The sequence below is a fragment of the Bos indicus x Bos taurus genome, chromosome 20, assembly GCF_003369695.1.
Source record: "Bos indicus x Bos taurus breed Angus x Brahman F1 hybrid chromosome 20, Bos_hybrid_MaternalHap_v2.0, whole genome shotgun sequence".
In the NCBI taxonomy this organism is placed as follows: Eukaryota; Metazoa; Chordata; class Mammalia; order Artiodactyla; family Bovidae; genus Bos; species Bos indicus x Bos taurus.
Window position 1 is genome coordinate 52,760,649 of NC_040095.1, and position 23,271 is coordinate 52,783,919.

A 23,271-nucleotide genomic window follows, 5' to 3' on the forward strand; every position below is an offset into this window, starting at 1 on the left:
TCTCATCCTCTGTCATCCCCTTCTCCTCCTGCCCCCAATCCCACCCAGCATCAGTCTTTTCCAATGAGTCAACCCTTTGCATGAGGTGGCCAAAGTACTGGAGTTTCAACTTTAGCATCATTCCTTCCAAAGAAATCCCAGGGCTGATCTCCTTCAGAATGGACTGGTTGGATCTCCTTGCATTGCTTCAGTACTGTCAGACTCTTTGCAACCCTATGCCAGATTCCTCTGGATGTGATTCTCCAGGCCAGGCTTCAGCAATACATGAACCGTGAACTTCCAGATATTCAAGCTGGTTTAAAAAAAGGCAGAGGAACTAGAGATGAAATTGCCAACATCCGCTGGATCATTGAAAAAGCAAGAGAGTTCCAGAAAAACATCTATTTTTGTTTTATTGACTATGCCAAAGCCTTTGACTGTGTGGATCACAATAAACTGTGGAAAATTCTGAAAGAGATGGAAATACCAGACCACTTGACCTGCCTTTTGAGAAATCTGTATGCAGGTCAGGAAGCAACAGTTAGAACTGGACATGGAACAACAGATTGGTTAAAAATAGGAAAAGGAATATGTCAAGGCTGTATATTGTCACCCTGCTTATTTAACTTCTATGCAGAGTACATCATGAGAAACACTGGACTGGAAGAAGCACAAGCTGGAATCAAGACTGCCAAGAGAAATATCAATAACCTCAGATATGCAGATGACAGCACCCATATGGCAGAAAGTGAAGAGGAACTAAAAAGCCTCTTGATGAAAATGAAAGTGGAGAGTGAAAAGGTTGGCTTAAAGCTCAACATTCAGAAAACTAAGATCATGGCATCTAGTCCCATGACTTCATGGGAAATAGATGGGGAAACAGTGTCAGACATTATTTTTCTGGGCTCCAAAATCACTGCAGATGGTGATTGCAGCCATGAAATTAAAAGATGCTTACTCCTTGGAAGGAAAGTTATGACCAACCTAGATAGCATATTAAAAACCACAGACATTACTATGCCAACAAAGGTCCATCTAGTCAAGGCTATGGTTTTTCCAGTGGTCATGTATGGATGTAAGAGTTCGACTATAAAGAAAGCTGAGCACTGAAGAATTGATGCTTTTGAACTGTGGTGTGGGAGAAGACTCTTGAGAGTCCTTTGGACTGGGAGGAGATCCAACCAGTCCATCCTAAAGGAGATCAGTCCTGGGTGTTCATTGGAAGGACTGATGCTGAGGCTGAAGCTCCAATCCTTTGGCCACCTCATGCAAAGAATTGACTCATGGGAAAAGACCCTGATGCTGGGAGGGATTGGGGGCAGGAGAAGGGGACGACAGAGGATGAGATGGCTGGATGGCGTCACTGACTCGATGGACGTGAGTCTGAGTGAACTCCAGGAGTTGGTGACGGACAGAGAGGCCTGGCGTGCTCCCATTCATGGGGTCGCAAAGAGTTGGACACGGATGAGTGACTGAACTGAACTGAACTGAACATTACAAATAGCTACAACTTTTCACAATGTAGACTTATCCAGTCTATATTTGTATTCAGTTATTGGAATATTGCTGAAACCAATATGGTATGCAAAGACAAGAAATTAAATGAGTGAATAATTGGTGAGAAGTATAATTTCACTTCTTTTCTTCCTTCATTTAAGAAAACTCTGGTGGAAAATTAATTCTTTTGTATATGTGTTTTCTTGTTATGAAAACCTGTCACCCAGTGACCCATCTGAAAAGTTGCTCTTCTAATGGAACAGGCTCTGCAAAGCTTTCCTTAACATTGGGTTCATTGAATTTTGCTTTTCTGTTTTATCAATTTTATGCTATGATCTTCTCAAGGGTGCATACTATAGTCTCTTCCCTGTATATCCAGGCCATATTGCTGTGCCTGATCTGATATAATTTAGTCATAAATATTTGAATGGATACATGAATGAAATAGTATGAATAGAACTATGTTATTTTTAAAGTTTATAATTGTAGTGCTTTGAGAAAGAACAGGGTCTTATAAACCAAAATCAGTGGTAGCAGCTTGCCTATTTACATTAACCCTCAGTTGTTTTGTTTTTTCCTGGAGATAAACGTGCTTATTTCATTCTCTGATTCTCTTTTTAAAATGAAATTTCACTGAAGAAACAATGGTAACTTCTGTTCTATCCCAGATTTTCATCCATTTCTGTGGCTGTATTATTATTTTGATTTACTTCTATATTTACACCAATATCTACTTCTATAAATGTTCTACTCCTCTTTGTATGCCTACATCGAGATATTTATATCTTGAAATCCCCTGCAAACTTTTCATCTTAATCTCTCTCTCTCCCCCTCTGCACGTGTGTGCACACACACACACACACCCACACACAAACTCGCATGCCCCACTTAACTTTTTTTGTGTGTGTGGTGAATTACCACAGCTTTTCAACTTCTAGGCTCCCCTTTGTATAATTACCAAATCATAGAGACTCTTTGTTAACAAAATGTTTTCATTTATCTTTCCTCATTATTTTAATTGCTATCACCCCCATTAAGATAATTGTTTATTCTTACATTTACAATGATAAGGTTACATATAATAATGGGTTTTTATACCTCTTTCTGCTAAATATTTCTTCGTATACATCCCATTTGCTACTTTTCCACTACTATTTATAAATCTCTAATCATTCAATGCATTAATATCTTTTAATCCTGAAGTGAAATTTTTGAGCAAAGCCAGACAATTTATAAAAGTTCCATAGATTATTCTTATATGTGATTAAGCATTAAGAAGCATATTTTAATCCTGATAATAAATGGTGAAAAGGATATTTTGCAAGAACACTCTAACCTAACTAGTACCCTATTCTTAGAATAAAGACAAACCACTTTGTGAGGTGTTCAAGAATCATTTTGTCAATCCAATGTTATCTCTCATTGACTTTTTCTGTGATGTTTCATCCATTTCCCTGTGATATTTTGGGAATTATTTCCTCCTTCTCTAAATATTACATATTTATAAGCATCAACTATGCCATATCCATATGTACCTGTTTACTATTATGCCATGAGGGCTTCCCAGGTGGCATTAGTGGTAAAGAACCTGCCTGCCAAAGCAGTAGACTTGAGATGTTGGTTCGATCCCTGGGTTGGGAAGATCCTCTGTAGGAAAAATGGCAACCCACTCAAGGATTCTTGCCTGTATACTCCCATGGACAGAGGATCCCAGTGTGCTCATGAGGTCCCAAAGAGTCAGACAAGACTGAAGTGACTTTGCAGTATTATGCCATGAGTATTTACTCATGCCCTTAAAATCTTCAGATATAATTTCATTGGACACATGCAACTGTAGTTTACTTTTGAATATTTTAATTGTTTTAAATTTTCTCTTTATCAAAGTGATTCTTTAATGAATATATCTATAGGTAAATATTTACCTTAATTTAAAATTATTCTTGTGAATATCTCCAAATTGATTGACATCAAAATATAATCTAGTGTTATATAGTTCTGCTCATGTTCATAATTCCCCAAGCCCTAATGAAATATGTTATTTTAGGTCCATTCAAGGTAGCCTCTAGTTTAAAGAATCAGAGTTTACCAAAACAGGCTAGTGCGTGCGTAACTGGATTTTTAAGCAAATGATCTTCAGAACCTATTGCCTTCCCACCATATGTGCAGTAAATTGCAGAGTTATGGATTATATTTCAGGTTGACTTACCTGTGAGAAAGACTAGAAGGTGGAGATTATTGTACAGGAGCTTAATTGGCTGGTGATATTTGCATGAAAATATGTGTAAAGAGAGAGAAGGAAGCAAATGGAAATAAGCAGCAGCAGAAGTTAAGTTCCAAGGTAATTGTAAAAGTGGTCCCAACAGATTTTGTGAGAGTTTGATGATGGTGACCCTTTAGTGATTTCTCCACTCAGAATAAGAAAAACATGTCCTTATATCTCAAGAGAATCCATTGTTGAATATGAGCTTTCCTGGGAGGAGAACATGACCTTGGGAGAGAAGCATACTTTAACAGAGATCTTTTAATACATTATATTCTTATGGGATTCTTACTGATAGATTTAGATTCTTAAAAAAAAAAAAAAAGGCAATATAATACTTGAATTTGTCTTTAGGTTGGCATGGTTCTTAAAAAACACAGTCAAATCATTCTATCATCACACTTAATTATGAGAAACTGGAAACTTTCTTACTGAGCTCAGGTATAAATCAAGGATGTTCCCACTCCTTTTAAAAATCTACTGAGTGCATATGAATGATTCACATTTTTAGGTGGTAGAAACCAACACAACATTGTAAAGCAATTATCCTCCAATTTAAAAAATCTACTGAAAGCTTTAGGTAATGCAATAAAAAAGAAAAGGAAATATAAATGTAAGGGGATTTAGAAGGAAGAAATAAAATTGTCTTTGTTTGTAAATGACTTGATTACTCACAGAAAATCCAAAATAACTGAACAAAAAACTTCTAAATAAGTGATTATAGAAAGGTTGCATAATACAAGTTTAATACACAAAAGTCAATTGCTTTTCCATATACCATCAATGATCAAGTGGAATTTGAAATTAAATATGTAATAGCATTTACATAAACATACAAAAAATGAAATACTTAGAAACAAACCAATCAAACATGTATCAATACATGATCTAAATGAGGAAAACTAAAGAACTCTGATGAACAAAATCAAAGAACTAAATGTATGGAGAGATTCCATAGTTATGGTTAGAAAAACAATATTGTCAAGATTTCAATTCTTCTCAAAACTTGGTCTAGAGATTCAAGGCAATCCCTTAAAAAAGCCCCAACAACTTATTTGGTGGCTATCAACAAAACGGGTCTAAATGTTACAAAGAATTGTCCAAGAACCACAATAATCAACACTGATTCAAGGAGAAGAACAAAACTGGAGAACTGAGACTAAATGACTTCAAGAGTTACTATACATTTCAAGTAATCAAGACAGTGAAATACTGGCGAAAGGATAGATGAGTAAATCAATAGAAAAGAACAGAAACAAGACATAGACTTGCCAATATATATATATATATATATATATATATATATATATATAGACTTGTTTTTATTGTTGTTCAGTCCCTCAGTCATGTCAGACTCTGTGACCCCATGGACGGCAGCATGCCAGGCTTCCCTGTCCTTCATTGTCTCCCAGAGTGTGCTCAAACTTATATCCATTGTGTCCCTTAGGCCATCCAACCATCTCTTCCTCTGTCACACACTTCTCTTCCTGCCCGCAGTCTTTCCTAGCATCAGGGTTTTTCCAATGAGTCAGCTCTTCACATCAGATGGCAAAAGTATTGGAGCTTCAGCTTCAGCATCAGTCCTTTCTATAAATATTCATGGTTGATTTGCTTTAGGATTGACTAGTTTGATCTCCTTGCTAAACGAACTATCAAAGTCATCCCCAGCACCACAGTGCAAAAGCATCAATTCATTGGCTGTCAGCCTTCTTTATGGTTCAACTCTCACATTAGTATGGATGTGAGAATACTGAAGTGGGTTTCCTGTCCCTTCTCCAGTGGATCTTCCCAATCCAGGAATCAAACTGGGGTCTCCTGCATTGTAGATGGATTCTTTACCAGCTGAGCTACCAGGGAAGCTCTTCTTACAAAACTAAATATATTTTTATTATGCAATCCAAAATCATGGTCTTGGGTATTTACTTCAAAGAGTGGAAAACATATCCACACAAAAGCCTACACATTGGTATTGTTAGCAGTTTTATTCATAATTACCAAAACATGGAGGCAACCAAGATGTCCTTCAGTGGATAAGTGAATAAATAAACTGTGGTACATCCTGACAATGGATTATTACTCAGCACAAAAAAATGAGTTTTAAAGCCCTGGAAAGATATGAAGAAACCTTGAATATATGTGTATCATCATCAGTGAAAGTATCTCAGTCATAGACTCTTTGAAACCCCATGGACTACAGTCCATGGAATTCTCCAGGCCAGAATACTGCAGTGGGTAGCCTTTCCCTTCTCCAGGTGATCTTCCCAACCCAGGGATAGAACCCAAATCTCCTGCATTACTGGTGGATTCTCTACCAGCTGAGTCATAATAAGGCAATCTAAAAAGGCTATCTACTGTATGATTTCAACTCCATGACATTCTGAAAAAGACAAAACTATGAAAACTAGAAAAAGTTAAATGTTTGCCAGGAATTGACAAAGGGAATGGGAAAGTGAACAGAACACAGGATTTTAAGGGCAGTAAAAGTACTGCATATGTGTGCTAAGTTGCTTTAGTCGTGTCAGACTCTTTGTGATCCTATGGACGGTAGCCTGCCACGTTCCTCTATCCATGGGATTCTCCAGGCACAAATGCTAAAGTGGGTTGCCGTTTCCTTCTCCAGGGGATCTTCCTGACCCAGGAGTTGAACCTGGGTTTTGTGCATTATAGGTGGAGTCTTTACCACTGAGACACCAGGGAGGCCCCAAAATATTCTGCATGATACCTAATGATAAATATCATAATACATTTCTCTAAGCCCATATAATGTACAATTCCAAGAGTGAACCATATGTAAACTATGGACTTTGGGTTAATTATGATGTGTCAGTCTAGGTTTGTAAATTGTACTAAATACACCATTTATGTTGGGGATGGTGATAATGAGAGAGACCATGCATATGTGAGGGCAAAGGGTACATGGAAATCTCTGGATGTCCCTTCAATTTTGCTGTGAACCTTAAACTGCTCTAACACAATAATGTCTTAATAAAATAAAATTAAATCAAAGGGCTGTAGTATTATTGTATTTATTCTATCATGTCTCTTTTTTGTTATTTTTAGACTACCTGGAAAGACTTTAGTTTCTGTGAATATAGAAGCCAATAATTTTGAAAGAGGTTTGAAATCAAGTGGAATACAATTTCATATGAAAAGCTTTGAAACATTGACCTATACAGTAACTGAGAATACATTTTGAAGTGACTAAATATACTTCCTAAAATATTCCTTCTCTAGTTAGAAGTGTATTTTTCATTACTTTAAGAGCTCAGAAGTGCAAATTAGTACTTGTTGAAATTGTCTCTAAAATAATTATTACATTTTAAAATATTAGGCACATAGAAATTGCTGTAAAGGCAAGAAAGATGTGATTTAAAAGAAAAGTGAAATATATGTTTCCTAGTATGGGGACAATATTATAAATCCTTTACAGAAAGTATTTGGCTGAATCATTCCCATAAATTTGAATAAATGTTTGCAACACAGTAGATGGAGTTATTATTCATTAGTGACATCTCCTGGTTGACTGAGCAGTTTTCACTAAGCTAAGGATAATTACAAACTAATTTTCCTTTGTCAGATTTTAAACAGTTAAGTCAGTCTCACAGTCATGTCTGACCTTTTGTGACCACATGGACTACCCAGCTCCTCTGTCCATGTAATTGTCCAGGCAAGCTCATGAAAGTGGGTTGCTATTTCCTATTCCAGGAGATCTTCCCAACCCAGGGGTTGAATCCAGGTTTCCTGCATTGCAGGCAGATTCTTTACTGTCTGAGCCATCAGGGAAGTTCTAGAGGACTGTGTCACAATTAGAGTCCATGCCATGCATTATGCCATAGAAATGGAAGAAAGCATCATATTTCTAGCAATGAGGAAGAGATGAAATGACCAGTGTATACTATTGGTCTCATTAACACCAGGGCTATGATAACCTTTGCAGAAAATGTATGCTACACATAAGTGAGTCTCTATGTGCTCACATTTGAGTGTCCCTCTCATAGAACATTCAAGTGAATGACTTGAATTCCTAGTAATAAGGCATGTGAACCCTGTATCAACACTAATTCCTCAGCTCAAACTTATAAACCAGTCACATTGGATTTAAACTCTTATTTTAAGAAAGGCCATATTGAAGAGGTAAGAGTTCTGAATTAGGAATATGAGAATACACATGTTGGGAGCCTGAAACTTCTGAATAGTATGTGTTCTAAAGGACTCTGAGATATTTTTCTTTCAATATATATATATAATAGACAGGTAGATGGCCTTCCTAGATGGCTCAGTGGTAAAGAACCCGCCTGCCAATGCAGGAGATGTAAGAGACATGGGTTTGACTTCTGGGTCAGGAAGATATCCTACAGAAGGGCATGGCAACCTGCTCCAGTAGTCTTGCCTAGAAGATCCCATGGACAGAGGAACCTGGTGGGCTACAGCCCATGGGTCACAAAAAGTTGGACACAACTGATGCAAATTAGCACCCAGCATGCACAGACAATAGAATGGGACAATAGAATGGGAAAGATTAGAGATCTCTTCAAGAAAACTAGAAATACCAAGGGAACATTTCATGAAATGATGGGCACAATAAAGGACATAAATGGTAGGGACCTAACAGAAGCAGAAGATATTAAGAAGAGATGGCAAGAATACACAGAAGAACTCTACAAAAAAGATCTTCACAACCCAGATAAGCATGATGGTGTCATCCATGATGGTGTGATCACACACCTAGAGCCAGACTCCCTGGAATGTGAAGTCAAGTGGGCCTTAGGAAGCATCACTATGAACAAAGCTAGTGGAGGTGATGGAATTCCAGTTGAGCTATTTCAAATCCTGAAAGACAATGCTTAGAAAGTGCTGCACTCAATATGCCAGCAAATTTGGAAAACTCAGCAGTGGTCACAGGACTGGAAAAGGTCAGTTTTCATTCCAATCCCAAAGAAAGGCAATGCCAAAGAATGCTCAAACTACTACACAATTGCACTCATCTCACACGCTAGTAAAGTGATGCTTAAAATTCTCCAAGCAGGCTTCAACAATACATGAACCATGGACTTTCAGATGTTCAAGCTGGTTTTATAAAAGGCAGAGGAACCAGAGATCAAATTGCCAACATCCACTGGATCATGGAAAAAGCAAGAGAGTTCCAGAAAAACATCTATTTCTGCTTTATTGACGATGCCAAAGCCTTTGACTGTGTGGATTACAATAAACTGTGGAAAATTCTGAAAGAGATGGGCATACCAGACCACCTGACCTGCCTCTTGAGAAACCTGTATGCAGGTCAGGAAGCAACAGTTAGAACTGGACATGGAACAACAGACTGGTTCCAAATAGGAGAGGGAGTATGTCAAGGCTGTATATTGTCATCCTGCTTATTTAACTTGTATGCAGAGTACATCATTTGAAACGCTGGGCTGGAGGAAGCCCAAGCTGAAATCAAGATTGCTGGGAGAAATACCAATAACCTCAGATATGCAGATGACACCACCCTTATGGCAGAAAGTTAAGAACTAAAGTGCCTCTTGATCACAGTGAAAGAGGAGAGTGAAAAAGTTAGCTTAAGGCTCAGCATTCAGAAAACTAAGATCGTGGCATCAGTCCCATCACTTCATGGCAAATAGATAGGGAAACAGTGGAAACAGTGGCTGACTTTATTTTTCTGGGCTCCAAAATCACTGCAGATGATGATTGCAGCCATGAATTAAGACACTTACTCCTTGGAAGGAAAGTTATGACCAACCTAGGCAGCATATTTAAAAGCAGAGACATTGCTTTGCCAACAAATGTCCATCTAGTCAAGGCTATGGTTTTTCCAGTGGTCATGTATGGATGTGAGAGTTGGACTGTGAAGAAAGTTGAGTGCCAAAGAATTGATGCTTTTGAACTGTGGTGTTGGAGAAGACTCTTGAGAGTCCTTGGACTGCAAGGAGATCCAACCAGTCCATCCTAAAGGAGATCAGTCCTGGGTGTTCATTGGAAGGACTGATGTTGAAGCTGAAACTCCAATACTTTGGCCTCCAGATGCGAAGAGCTGACTCATTGGAAAAGACCCTAATGCTGGGAAAGTTTGAGGGAAGGAGGAGAAGAGAATGAGATGGTTGGATGGAATCACCGACTCAATAGACATGGGTTTCGGTGGACTCTGGGAGTTGGTGATGGACAGGGAGGCCTGGTGTGCTGCGGTTCATGGGGTTGCAAAGAATCAGACACGACTGAGCGACTGAACTAAACTGTACTGAACGCTCAGACAGGTATGTAATCAAGATCTCCAAACTACTTCAAATCTCTTTTTCTTAACTGTGCTCCCAGGACATCTTCCTACTATTTCCTGTTTTAACTGTGGCTCCTCCTCATTCCTCTGACTTTAAAGGGCTCAGTCTTAACCTTTCATTTTATGGAGTTTATAATATATGTGTACATCATCATTTCCACACTGATAGTAAATTACCAAATATTTTTATACAGTTTCAAATTTTCTACTGGATGCCAATATCATCTCTCATGTCGTTTCTCCCTGGATGAGGACCAGTAATTCTTAACACTTCTTGCCTATTTTTTATGGCACTTGATAAAATCATTTTATCAATTATTAAACAATGATTTTACATTCAATACATACAAACTTATTTAATCATATACTTTTGTCTCTCACTCCCCACAATGTAAGCATCATGAGGGTGGTTGTTTTGTCTCTTTTGGTCACTGCTGTATCCTTAGCATGAATAATAAGGTTTGGTACATATCAGGTATGCAGTAAATCATTATTGCATGAATGATCTATAAGTTTTAGGAAAAAGAGTTCATAGCAAATTACATCTTCACCTAAAGTCTTGCTAAGATAATTTTAGTAAGAATAAGAATAAGTCTTATGCCATTTACTTTTAAGTTCTGAAAAACCTTTATTACCCTCTGAGATCACACATGTTTCCTTTTATTTTTCTCCTTTTAATATTCTCTTTTCAATGTAAGCACTTCAATACAATTGAAATTATGTTGTATACATAATAAAATATGAAAAATATTCTTAATTTACTCAAACATCAGTCCCAATTATAGAATAATATACTTCATATTGATTTATAAAACTGCCTTGTTTTACATATATTTTAGGTAAATTTTAGTATTTCTTGCATTTATATTCTGATATATTTTCCATAATCTATGGTTTCAAAGTACAATATTGAATTTATGATGCATATTATTATTAATTACTATTCTTACAAGTATTATTTTATTACTTGAAATCTCTACTAATACTTTATATTTTAATATTGACTATACATTAAGAACAAAGCTAAGGTCTTCAAATAGATTATAACCCTAAGTTATTATTTGAACCTCTATGAAGAGCATATATATCTTAATCAACTGAAGTAACAGTGGTTCAGAGAATGTAACTAAAATTGTTCAAATCTCATAAGAGACTGATATTCCACTAGAGTCTCTATTTCAGAAGACTATGATCTAAAAAAACAAAAATCTGGTAGTTCAATTTCTCTCAATATTTTGCCTCTTCAAAAACTGCTGTATTTGCTCCTCATCCTCCATTATGTCCTCATGAGTTGGATTCTTGAGTGATATGAAGAAATTTGTAATGAACTATTCCTTTCTATGGGCTTCCCTGGTGGCTCAGATGGTAAAGGATACACCTGGAAGGCAGGAGACCTGAGTTTGATTGCTGGGTGGTGATGATGCCCTGGAAATGTAAATGGAAATGGCAACCCACTCCAGTATTCTTGCCTGGGGAATTATATGGATAGAGGAGACTTGTAGGCAACAGTCCATGGTTATGTATAGCTTTTTATGATATAAAGATTAAAAAGTTCTTCATGTATTTTTTTCTTTTTTTCTCTTCAGGACCCAATCACAGACACACATAAGAAAATATATCATCAAACATTCATAAAGTGAATTGCAAGGTAAAATTTTCCATGTAATATCTGTTAAATTAAAAAGTTATAGAAATATAAAAATTGTTTCTCTTAAAGATTTTATATTCTTAGATATTTAGAGGTTTGACAGAACAATTTCTTTTGTGTTTTAAAATTCACTCTCTAAAAATATACCATTATTTTCTCTAATAAAATTTGAACTCATTCTTATGGCACATTTTTCAAATGTTATAGAACCAGCAAAGGTACCTTGATATTAGACTGACTTTCATAAGTATTTCTAAAAATAGTTTTAAGAGAAAGCTCAAGGAAGAGACTGATAATGCAAAATAGATAAAAACTTAACATTCAGATAACTCAATTAATGGTATATTACTATATTTCAATATAAAAAAACTATTTCTAAAATGTACTTTTATGTATGTGTGGGCTTGGAATACATCAATAAATCAGATTATGCATTTTTATTAATCATTTGAATTTGTTGCTAGATGTAGATCTCTTTCCTAATGAGCACTGAATTTATTTGTGTTTTATAATGTCTTTCAACATCTGACTCTAGAGGTATAACTGTTCCTGGCTATTAATCATAATTTATCTGTGTAAATCTGTTTTATAGATCAGGTTTGTTAAAACAATGATGCTTATATTTAAATAATACATATAATAGGTATAGATGATGAAAATTTAGTAAGTAGTAGATAAAAATAATAGTATACCCTCTATTATTTTGGTAACTAATGAGATCTGATATAAAACTGACTTGCATTATAAGAAATATCTTGAATACCTGAATTTCTTGTGAGAAGATGAAATATAAGGATATAAGCCATGAGATCAGAAGTTCTGTTTTCATTTATTTTCTGTAAAATATACTTTGCTGTACATATTCTATATAATTGGCTGGCTTTTATGGTAAGTATGCAAATATCTTATTAAATCCTGCTCATTTGTAGCAACAAAAATAATGAAAAATGCCAGCATATCAAAGTGACCAACATTTTCAAAGTTGAATTCTGTTGTTTTATATAATGTGCTTCTCATTATTTTAGAAAGACACCTCTATGTATGGATGTTTGGTGGTACTCTTTTAAATGTAAAAACAAACAAACTCTAAACCATTGTATTCCATTCAATTAAAAAAAAAAAAAGATATGCGGTAATACAGTTTTCAAGTGTTGATCTCCCTGCCTCATCCCTACCACCCGTATCTGTCCTGAGTCCTCCACTTGGGACACCGTGAACTTGACCATGTCAGAAAACCCTATCAAGAATGAGTTTTGTTTTTTTTTTTTTAATCATATAGGTTCAAAATGTATTTGCTTTGGAGACCAGTTTTGTTTGAAAATGCTTTGTGGGATTCAGAAACACATAGGAGTAAAAGAAAAATAAAAATTTGTGTTATGAAACTTTCTGTGCCAAACATATAATAGCTTAATCATCTTAATAATAAATAAATTACTTTCTAACAAATAAACAAGACTTTACCTATCATCATGAGTATATTTCATTGTTACAAAAAAATAACGTAGGTTTGTGTATGTGAAAATTTATATCCATTTTCATTCTGTAGGATTTAAATGAAACATAAATAACTTTGAAAATTGAAACACTAGTGTATAATTTATTATGTTATTTATTATATTTATATTTTACAGTGTCATCCTTAAGATTGTAGGTAATTGAAACAGAATTATATTTACACTGAATCATTTGTTCTGCCTGTGAGAACTAAGATTCATGGCATATATTCAGAAAGGGTTATATTAGAACAAGCATGGCATCACATATTTTATTGTCTTATAAGGTAAAGCTTAATTAGATTTTTAATGTTAGCCCAAGTTTCCATGGCTTTAGGTCATATTTATACAGAGGTATATGGAAAATAAACAGATAGTATGATACTGTTTATAAGTGAATTTAAGTATAAATTTAACTATAAGTGTGTCTGTTAAATTCAAAATTAATGCAGCTTATTTAAAAAGGAGAAAATAAAAAAAGCTAAAAATGATTTTATACTGTTTGTGAATTGAAGTTTAACCATATATTTATGTTGATTTTATGTGAAATCTCACTTAAACTTTGACTCTTGAAAGTCATCTTCAACTCCATTGTAAAATACATTAATGATATTTGAGGATGTAACTATAAAGACAATACAGTATTTAATAAATTAAGACAGGTGTAAGATAAATATCCTTGAGCAAGGAAGTTTTTGCCATTAAATTGATTAGTATGTTTGCAATTTTACTCTCAATCTACATCTTTAAAAAGAAAATCTCCAGTTTACAACCAACAGTGTCCTACATAAAGGGCTTACATTTCAGAAGATTATTAATACCTCAATCCTCTTCTGTAATATCACCGGAAATCTTTCCTCAAATTTTTCTTAGAAAGGCAATTTTCATAAAGGCACATGTTCACTTTTAATTTGTGATTAAATTGTCTCTAATAGACAAATCAATCAAATTCAAAACCAATAGAATTAAAAATAAACCTGTTGAATGTTTAATGGAATAGAACCAAAAACTCCATTTCTATGTTATAAAATAGTTGATAGCTGTTCCATAATTTAAAAAAAAATATTTCAACTTTGACAGACTGTTGAATAATAAAATTTTCTATATTTAAATGACGTTCGTGTGAGTATATAATTTATACATATTGACACTTGAAGCTTATCTCATGTCATTTTCAATAGATTATTTTTATCTTTTACAAAAATTGCATAATACATCTTTACTTAAGTTACTTAATATTTATTCATTGCTTTTATCATCTCAAAAATGTGAGTACTACGTAGTCCTATTCTATAAATTTCTACAAATATTACTTCATACAGTTTATATAATGTTTGTTATACTTATTTATAGTTTCAGATTTTTCTGTTTATTTGTTTTCATGTACTTTCTTATAAGTATTCCTTACATAATTACATAGAGAAACCAAATAAATTGCATAACTCTGATATAAACACACAATAGGTAGTAAACTTTTATAGTCATTTATATGACTACATCTTACAAATTGCTAGTATTAAATGCTCCCATTGATTGGTGTTTATAAACTTATTTACTCCTTAAAGCTTTGCTGTGATATAGGTATGATTACTACAATCCTTGAGAGGAGAACTGTGGATAAAATAGAAATGGCATGATTTTATAGGACTTTAGACAGTTATTTTAAAAGTATAAAAGAATGTAATGTAAAAAGTAATTATATTGAGTTCAAAGTTTGCTCACACGTTTAAGTACAGAGGAGTAAAACTTACAGTCAAATGACGCCAGACAATCCTCAGTGGGCCTCTATCTATAGAATGTTTCCTGGGATTGGTGCTTGTCTGGATTTGGTTAAACTGGTAAAAACTCTGGTTTATAGTTGCAGTCATTAGGGTGTGTGGAGGTAATTGTGAAAATTAGGGATTACCCTACTAAAGAGAAAAGGGGCTCTCAACATTTTCATTGCTGGTGCTGCCATTTGGTTGAATATTAGAGTCCATGGCAAGGAGAACAGAGAAGACAATGGCACCCCACTCCAGCACTCTTGCCTGGAAAATCCCATGGACAGAGGAGCCTGGTGGGCTGCAGTTCATGGGGTCGCTAAGAGTTGGACACGACTGAGTGACTTCCCTTTCACTTTTCACTTTCATGCATTGGAGAAGGAAATGGCAACCCACTCCAGTGTTCTTGCCTGGAGAATCCCAGGGATGGGGGAGCCTGGTGGGCTGCCATCTATGGGGTCGCACAGAGTCGGACACGACTGAAGTGACTTAGCAAGGAGAATGTGTGCTTATTTCTCTAGGTTGAATGTTTTTCTCTTGTCATGTAGGCATGGCAGATTTATGAGCACTGTCTATCCTCTGGAGGATGGAAGCAACCTGACAGTTCATAAGAAGAATATTATTATGTACTCTCGAGGTTCTTTCACATTTGTTGATGAACAGCATTATCCATGTTGCTTAAAGTCAAACATTTATACCTTTCCACTTACTCAATAATGTCATCTACTTGACACATCTCACGGAAGAAATATCCTTCAACCAGGAGGCATTAAATCTGTCTCTTCACTATTTAAATCTCACCAAATCTTCAACTTCATAAGAAAAATAAAAAAGCCTTCTATGAAATATTGTTTAATTCAGTGATCACACAATTTACATTAATCAGAGAAAAAGCATTTTGTATATATAAATAAAGAATTATATTTTCTTGGGAGATAACAAAATAATCATCATATAATCATCATTGCTTTGTTTCTGAGTGAATTAATTACATATTTGAAAAAAATGAATGAATCTTTTGAAGTATACTGTCTTCTTTAACTGCAATTATTCTCAAACATTTCCTTGTTTCTAAATACTGTATCACTTTTCATTTTAATTCAATTTTCCCTTTTGCTATTATCTACCAATCTTTACTATTATTAAGTAATAATGGCTAAAAGCCAAGTCTTAAACTACTAAAACTTTCCTTTTCCCCCAGAATGTCTTTGCTTCATCTCTCACAGAATGCCAATTCTGTCTTACCAAGTCTATCTTCACAATAGTTAACTAACTGTATTGAGAAGTGTATCCATAACTTACTTGCATTTACATTCTACCTTTCATCTTTGATTTAAATTCCCTCCCCTCTTGGTAAAGCACATTACTTGGTATATGATAGATTAGTAAATATTAGTGTGTGTATGCCTTCAATGGGGTTGGAGGATATAATTGACCATATCTAAGCCTTGACGACTTTCATAAGCTTTAAATGATAGTAACCGGGCTATTAGCCTATTGAATTCTGAGATCTCTATGATGAGAAAGGCAGTGCTACACAACTGCAAGACCCTTGACATCTTACAGCATCTCAGGGAGATATCTGTGCTATAATTCAAACTGAATGCTGTACTTTTGTACCTGATAAATCCTTTAATGTAACACATTTGAACCACATGAAAAATCAGATTTCTGCTCTAAGTGACCCATTCCCTTATCTTGACAATCTTTATAAAAAAACTGGTGTGGGAGGTTCATGGCTAAAATATTTACTTTTAATTCCACTAATGGTATGAACTATACCATTTGTCTTTTGCTTGTTTCACAAGATTATTATTTCTTGTATTACCAAGTTTATGACTGAGCCTTCAATTGAAATGATGACTAGACTTGAAGCAGTTGATCAAATGTATACTTCGATATATGATCAATGATTATAATAGTGTAAATCTAGAAGGCAATGGCAACCCACTCCAGTACTCTTGCCTGGGGAATCCCATGGATAGTGAAGCCTGGTTGGCTGCAGTCCATGGGGCTGCTAAGAGTCGGACATGACTGAGCGTCTTCACTTTCACTTTTCACTTTCATGCATTGGAGAAGGAAATGGCAACCCACTCCAGTGGTCTTGCCTGGAGAATCCCAGGGACGTGGGAGCCTCGTTGGCTTCCGTCTATGGGGTTGCAGAGTTGGACACGACTGAAGCAACTTAGCAGCAGCAGCAAGGGACAAATGGTGAAGAGCTGGTTTAATAGAGCATGGCTTCTAAAATACACAAAGTATCAGAGAACAGAGGTTTGGTGAGAGATGATGGAGGAACATCTTGACTAGGTTCATTAGCATGAACCAGTTTATTAGATTAGCCAGTTCTTAGGCTGGATGGTTTTAAAGGCATTAACTGAGAAGAAATGAATTGTGATTGACATTACTCCGGTAGATGAGAGGAAGAGGAGAAAACTAAAAGGACTTGGGAGGTGCTAAGCTGAGCACAAGAATAGCTGAATGTATAGTAGCTGGTTAACCTATCATATAACATTTCCTTAATTAAAAAAAAGAAAAATTCCCCAATACTGGATACTTTAACTTTATGTGTGTAAATTATTAGATGCCCAGTCCAAGCCATTTACTAAGTGGTTTGGATACACAACCGCATTTATTACTTAGCAAATGCAGTTGTCTCCATTTTATTGAGGAGGACACTAAACCTAGATTGATTGTGGATCCTTCTGGCACCAATCCTTTGCTTTTAACCATCAGGAATGGATACAGTTATATTCAGTGAGATATGTACCATGCTTGAGGCTCACTGGTATGTAGAATTATTGGTTTCTTTCCAACTGTGGATTTATGTTTTCACTTCCTGCTTTCCTTTAAGTAAAGTACTAGAACCCCTATTTCAAATCCCTTCACAACATGTGCAAATTTTTGTTTCTTTTTGCCTAGTTTGCATACCTTTCATCAAATTCTCAATAGATCTATAACAATAAAGGGTTTTAAGTAAATTAAAAAAAAAACAAAGGGATAGAAAAAAATTGTACTGAAGTATGGATCAGTTAGAAAACACAGCTGCATTTATAAGTGGTTTCCTAATTACAGTATGCAATAATTGGTGCACACAAATAATGAAGTCACCTGAATACAGTTTGCAAAACCTGAGAATTTTTATGAGGTAAATCTACAACAAAAAAAGGATAATAATATAACCTCTGTACACATCTTCTCATTTAATTGCAATGTGTTTAATTTGATATTCTATAAAATTAACTCATGACCAAGTCATGTAGTGAGCAACTGTAATTTGGCTCTACCACATTTTGTATTTAGTACTACTTTTACAAATCTATGTATATTTTACAAAATTTCATATACTGCTGCTCTTTCTCAAATGTTGATGGTCATTCTCTAGGTCACCGTCAGCCACTCCATCATTCCTTAAAACAACTATTACAACATCTAGATTTTATAGTGCCCTTTTTTCTTAGGATCTTGCCTGTGAATCAAAAATAGTGATTAGTCCCTTCTGAAATTTGATACCATACTTCACTTAAAACTCAGAGCCAGGGAATGACTCCAATGTCAAGGATTTCTGTTCTACAACAGACTCTATAGGTTTTTATTGTGTTTTATGTCTAAAGTGTTTTTAATGTGCGGTGTGGTGTGTTTAAACAGGGGTCTGTGACCCATCTTAAATCATGTTATTTAATCCCTGAGTAATTTTGTATAATTACAGTATCAGGTACCAGGGAGAGGGCTGCAATGTAGATTATTATATGGCTGAGTGTTTTTCATAATCTGATGAGGTAGATATTAATACCCCCATTTCTTCAGAGTAAAACTTAGTACTCAATCTAAATCAAGTGGGTAGTCACACTTAGGTTTTCTGGCTATAATTTTAGAATTTTCTCTTATATCACAACAGGCTTTTTTGACATCTGTTCTTTTTAACTTCCCATTGTTGTGATTTCTGTTTTACCTGAGAGAAATAAATTGCTTTTGGTCACATTTGTTTTGAGATTTAAATCCAGGCATATTTATGGGGATATAAAAATGTTTTAGAATCTCTTTTGATATAACAGCGCTTGTTTTAAACTAGAATATACTACAACATAATGTCAACTATTTCAACATTATCGCAGAAATGGTGTATCCAGATTGTTTTTGTAAGAAGGTAAAATGAAGTTTGGACTGATTTTAGTGTGAGTGCAGGTTTTATTTATTAAGCCTATGTTGCAAGGACAAGAAAAGCCATTGTAGAGAACTGAAGACACATCTACTAACAAATGGCCATTTATTCTGATTTAATGTAACTTTTGGGCACCAGTAAATCACCTGCTATGATATCAAGACAAAACAGAAGATTTTTAAGTTTTACAGCTCCATGTCAAACTGATGCTTAGCACAGTTAGACTTTTTTTTTTTTCCCCCGGCCTTGACTGGGGAAATTATCTTGGTTTTTCATTTATCCCATTGATTTTAAAAGTTGGATGCAGAGAAGAGGAAATTATAAATAACAAATTTTATTTAATAAAAACATAGTAAATTATGTAAAATCATGACAATTCAAAGAAATTCAATTAATTTCCTTAATTTCAGAAGTTTAAAAAATAAATAAATAAAATAAATAAATAAATAAATAAAAATCAAAATGTGTCAAGAAATATGACATTTGTACCTCTTCATCATAAGTAAACTTTATTATTTTCATTTTTACCCTCTTTAAAATAAGAAATTCTGTCCTTTCCTTGTGCTTAAATCAACTTCTTAAATTTAAAAACTTGTTAAAAATGGAAATCTTTATCATTGTGGAAGCAGTCAATTTTTTGAATATGTTTTCACTGTTATTTTCCACTATTAAAATGATGAAGCTAGTCCAATATGGGCCTCAGGGTCTTGGGATACTGAATGCAGATGATGTCTAAATGTCACCTAGAAGAACTCATAATCATACCCATAACCATATCAGAGATAGTTTTTTGAACAGAAAAATATCTGGTGCACACCTATGTATCATTCAGGCGCCCCTGGTGGCTCAGATGGTAAAGAATGGCTTTATTTGCAATGCAGGAGCCCGGGGGATTCAGTCCCTGGGTGGGGAATATCCCCTGGAGGAGGGCATGGCAATCCACTCCAGTTTTCTTGCCTGGAGAATTCCATGGACAAAGGAGCCTGGCAGGCTGCAGTTCACAGGTTCTCAAAGAGTCAGACAGGACTGAGTGATTAACATTCACTTTCGCTTTATGTATCATGGCTTGGACTGACAGTCTGATTCTGAAAATATTAGTTTAGATCATGCAAAGCAGAATTTGAAATGCAAGATTCAGCACCCATCAAGAGAGGTTGTTATTTGATTGTATGTTGCTTGTATGCATGTGAGGTCGCTTTAGTTGTGTCGGACTCTTTGGGATCCTATGGACTATAGCCTGCCAGGTACCTCTGTCCAGGGGATTCTCCAGGTGAGAATACTGGACTGGGTTGCCATGCCCTCCCCAGGGGATATTCCCAACCCAGGGATCAAATCAGCAACCAGCTTCTCTTATAACTCCTGCTTTGGCAAACAGGTTCTTTATGACTAGCAACTCCTGGGAAGGATGTTGCTTGTCATTTATGGTAAATTATATTTACTTGTTTTTTTCAATCATATGTTAAAGATGACTTTTTTGAGATATTTATATTGAGTAAAATTCCTAAATGCTGTATAATACTCAATATTTCAACTATTTACCATACATTTTCAATTAAATAACACAAAATTCTTTAGCTGAGAGTCCAGAGGTCCAAGCTTTGCTGACAGCTCTTGTTTTTGACCTCTGTTAGCTGTATGATCTTGAGTAATTAATGTACTCTTTCTGGGCCTTAGGATCGTTGTTTAATAATTAGAAGTAGGAGTGGGTTTGTGGTTCCAAAGACACAATTCTTGAATTGAGGCTTCTCTGGTATAGTTTCATTGGTTCAGGTTACAGTGACAAGCATGATGATTGAGTTTACTGTAATGATATATTTATTTCATTTAGAGTTCTGATTTATTTATATATTAAGATTAAATGGTAGTTTCTTAAAAAGAATATCTCAATCAAATTCAGCTTTTGGACTCAGAATTCTGTTTAAAATAACAAAATGTAGAAATATAGTTGGAGACATAAATATTTCTATCTAGACAGGGTGTTAGATGGCACAGAATGACAGCATTTTATTAATTATAATAATGCTATCATTCTTTTCATTCTGTAAGAAAATGTATTTTTTAAAGCTTCCTACTATCTAGAAGGACTTTCTTTTATATTTTGGATTTGTGATAAAAGAGTTCATCAAAATATGTAGACAAAACATAAATGCCAAAATGTTCATAATTGTTACATCTGGATGATGTATACAATGTAATTGTCCTCCAATATTCCTTTGTATAGCTTTATTGTGAATTGGTACAAATAGGAACTAAATTTATTAGGCAACTTGAAGTTAGGGATTGCACTGAGACCAAATTCTGGTATGTGAAACCTATCCTATGTATGTGCATGCATGCTAAGCTGTGTTTAGTCACTCACTCTTGTCCGAGTGTTTGTGACCCCATGGACTGTAGTATGCCAGGTTCCTCTGTCCGTGGGATTCTCCAGGAAAAAATATTGAAGTGGGCTGCCATGTCCTCCTCCAAGGGCTCTCCCCCACCCATGGATCAATCCCGTGTCTCCTGCATTGGCTGGTGGGTTCTTTACCACTAATGCCACCTGGGAAGCCCATATCCTTGACTAAATCTGTAACTTTCATTTCCTCAACTTCCTCAATCTTCTTAACTAATCTTTCAGATATCAGATTTAGATGACAATTATTTATTGAGAGTTTAAACAGTGCCTCTAAATAAGCATGATTTGTATATTTTAAAAATATGTAAATATGTCACTGAGGAGTTAGGAGTTGTTATTTTTATGGAGATAGTATCTCATTTTTGCCATCAAAGCACCTGTATGTCTTTATTCCTAAACTCTCTCTCAGCCAGCAAGAAAAACACACATCACACACTCACACCATGGTCAGGAACTCAACTTTTAGGACTGACATAATGCAATGATATATGCTTAAATGTGGAATCTGGGCTCAGAGAAACCTGAGACCTGGGGACAAATCTCAGTTCTGGCACTTATGGGATATTAAGATACAGAAAATTACACCTAAATGTTTATCATCTACAAAAACAAATGAGAAAACAACAAAGGTTGTTAGGAGTAGCTAATAAGGCAATCCCTGACACATATAAATATCTCAATAAAGATATCTCTATTTGACGTTTTTTTGTTATCATTCGGGGCTCAAATGGTAAAGAGTCTGTACTGTAGAAGACCAGGGTTTGATCCCTGGGTTGGGAAGATACTCTAGAGAAGGGAATGGCTACTCACTCCAGAATTTTTGCCTGGAGAATCCCATGCACAGAGGAGCCAGTCAGGCTACAGTCCATGGGGTTGCAAAGAGTTGGATATGACTGAGCAACAAACACCTTCTCTTTCATTACCCAAAGGTAGAGTGCATATGTAATAAGCTTGTTTACAGATTTTCAAAAGGAGTATAAATAAAATATTCAGAAAGTCTTCTAATTTGATTGTTATTTATTTATTTATTTTACATAAAAGGAAGAAACATAAAAGGTAAAAAGAAGAAAACCATAATGATTCCTAATCTCACTGATTAACTGTATAAACCTTTCTATAATTCCTCTCTCTCTCAACTTTGTGTTTTTCTATGTCATTAAACTTTTGCAAAATAGTTTCCTATTCTTAAAGTAGTATGTAATAGATCTTTCTATTGTAAACAAGCAGCATGAAATAGCAATAAGCATTTGGAAATCACAAAGTAGTTAACTGAGCCCTTAATAGATCCCATATCCTCAGCCCTCACAGGGAAGAGCCTCCGGAAATAGAAGACAGCATGGATTTAACATAGGTTTACAGATGTTTAAATGGATTCAAGTAGAAAACAGTATAATTATAGACTATTATTAGTGTTTTGCTTTAGAACTTACCACATTGTAAATTGCCTCTGAACTTGTAAAATAAATTCAAAGATTGCTACCTATTTAGCAGCTGTTCAAGCTATTGGTTAAAATAGAAGAACGGTATAGAAAACTTGAGAGTCATTTATAAAGTTAGTAACGTATCAAATCTAGTCAATAACCATTTGTAAACACCTATGCATGAAGCATTCTTCTAAGTAATACAGAAAATTAATTTGTCTACTATTTTCATCATGTAAAGAATTTTCGTATATACAGACTCAATTGATTCTTACACGTAATTTGAATACAAAATCATGTTGAGACATTTCTCTCATTGGCAACTAAGTAATTTTACATTTTAAGCTAACTGCCTTGTTAACTTCATTGTCTTAAAAATCTAACAAAT

The 23,271-nt window shown here is 35.0% G+C and overlaps 1 protein-coding gene across 2 annotated transcripts in view; it reads left to right on the top strand.

Annotated features, from left to right (window-relative positions):
- CDH18 (cadherin 18) overlaps positions 1-23,271 on the top strand; it is a 1,278,678-nt gene that overhangs the window by 362,931 nt on the left and 892,476 nt on the right. For both annotated transcript variants that reach the window (XM_027520189.1, XM_027520190.1), the window contains exon 2: positions 11,594-11,655. The gene's annotated coding sequence lies outside the window, so the exon portion shown is untranslated. The remainder of the gene's footprint in view (positions 1-11,593; positions 11,656-23,271) is intronic.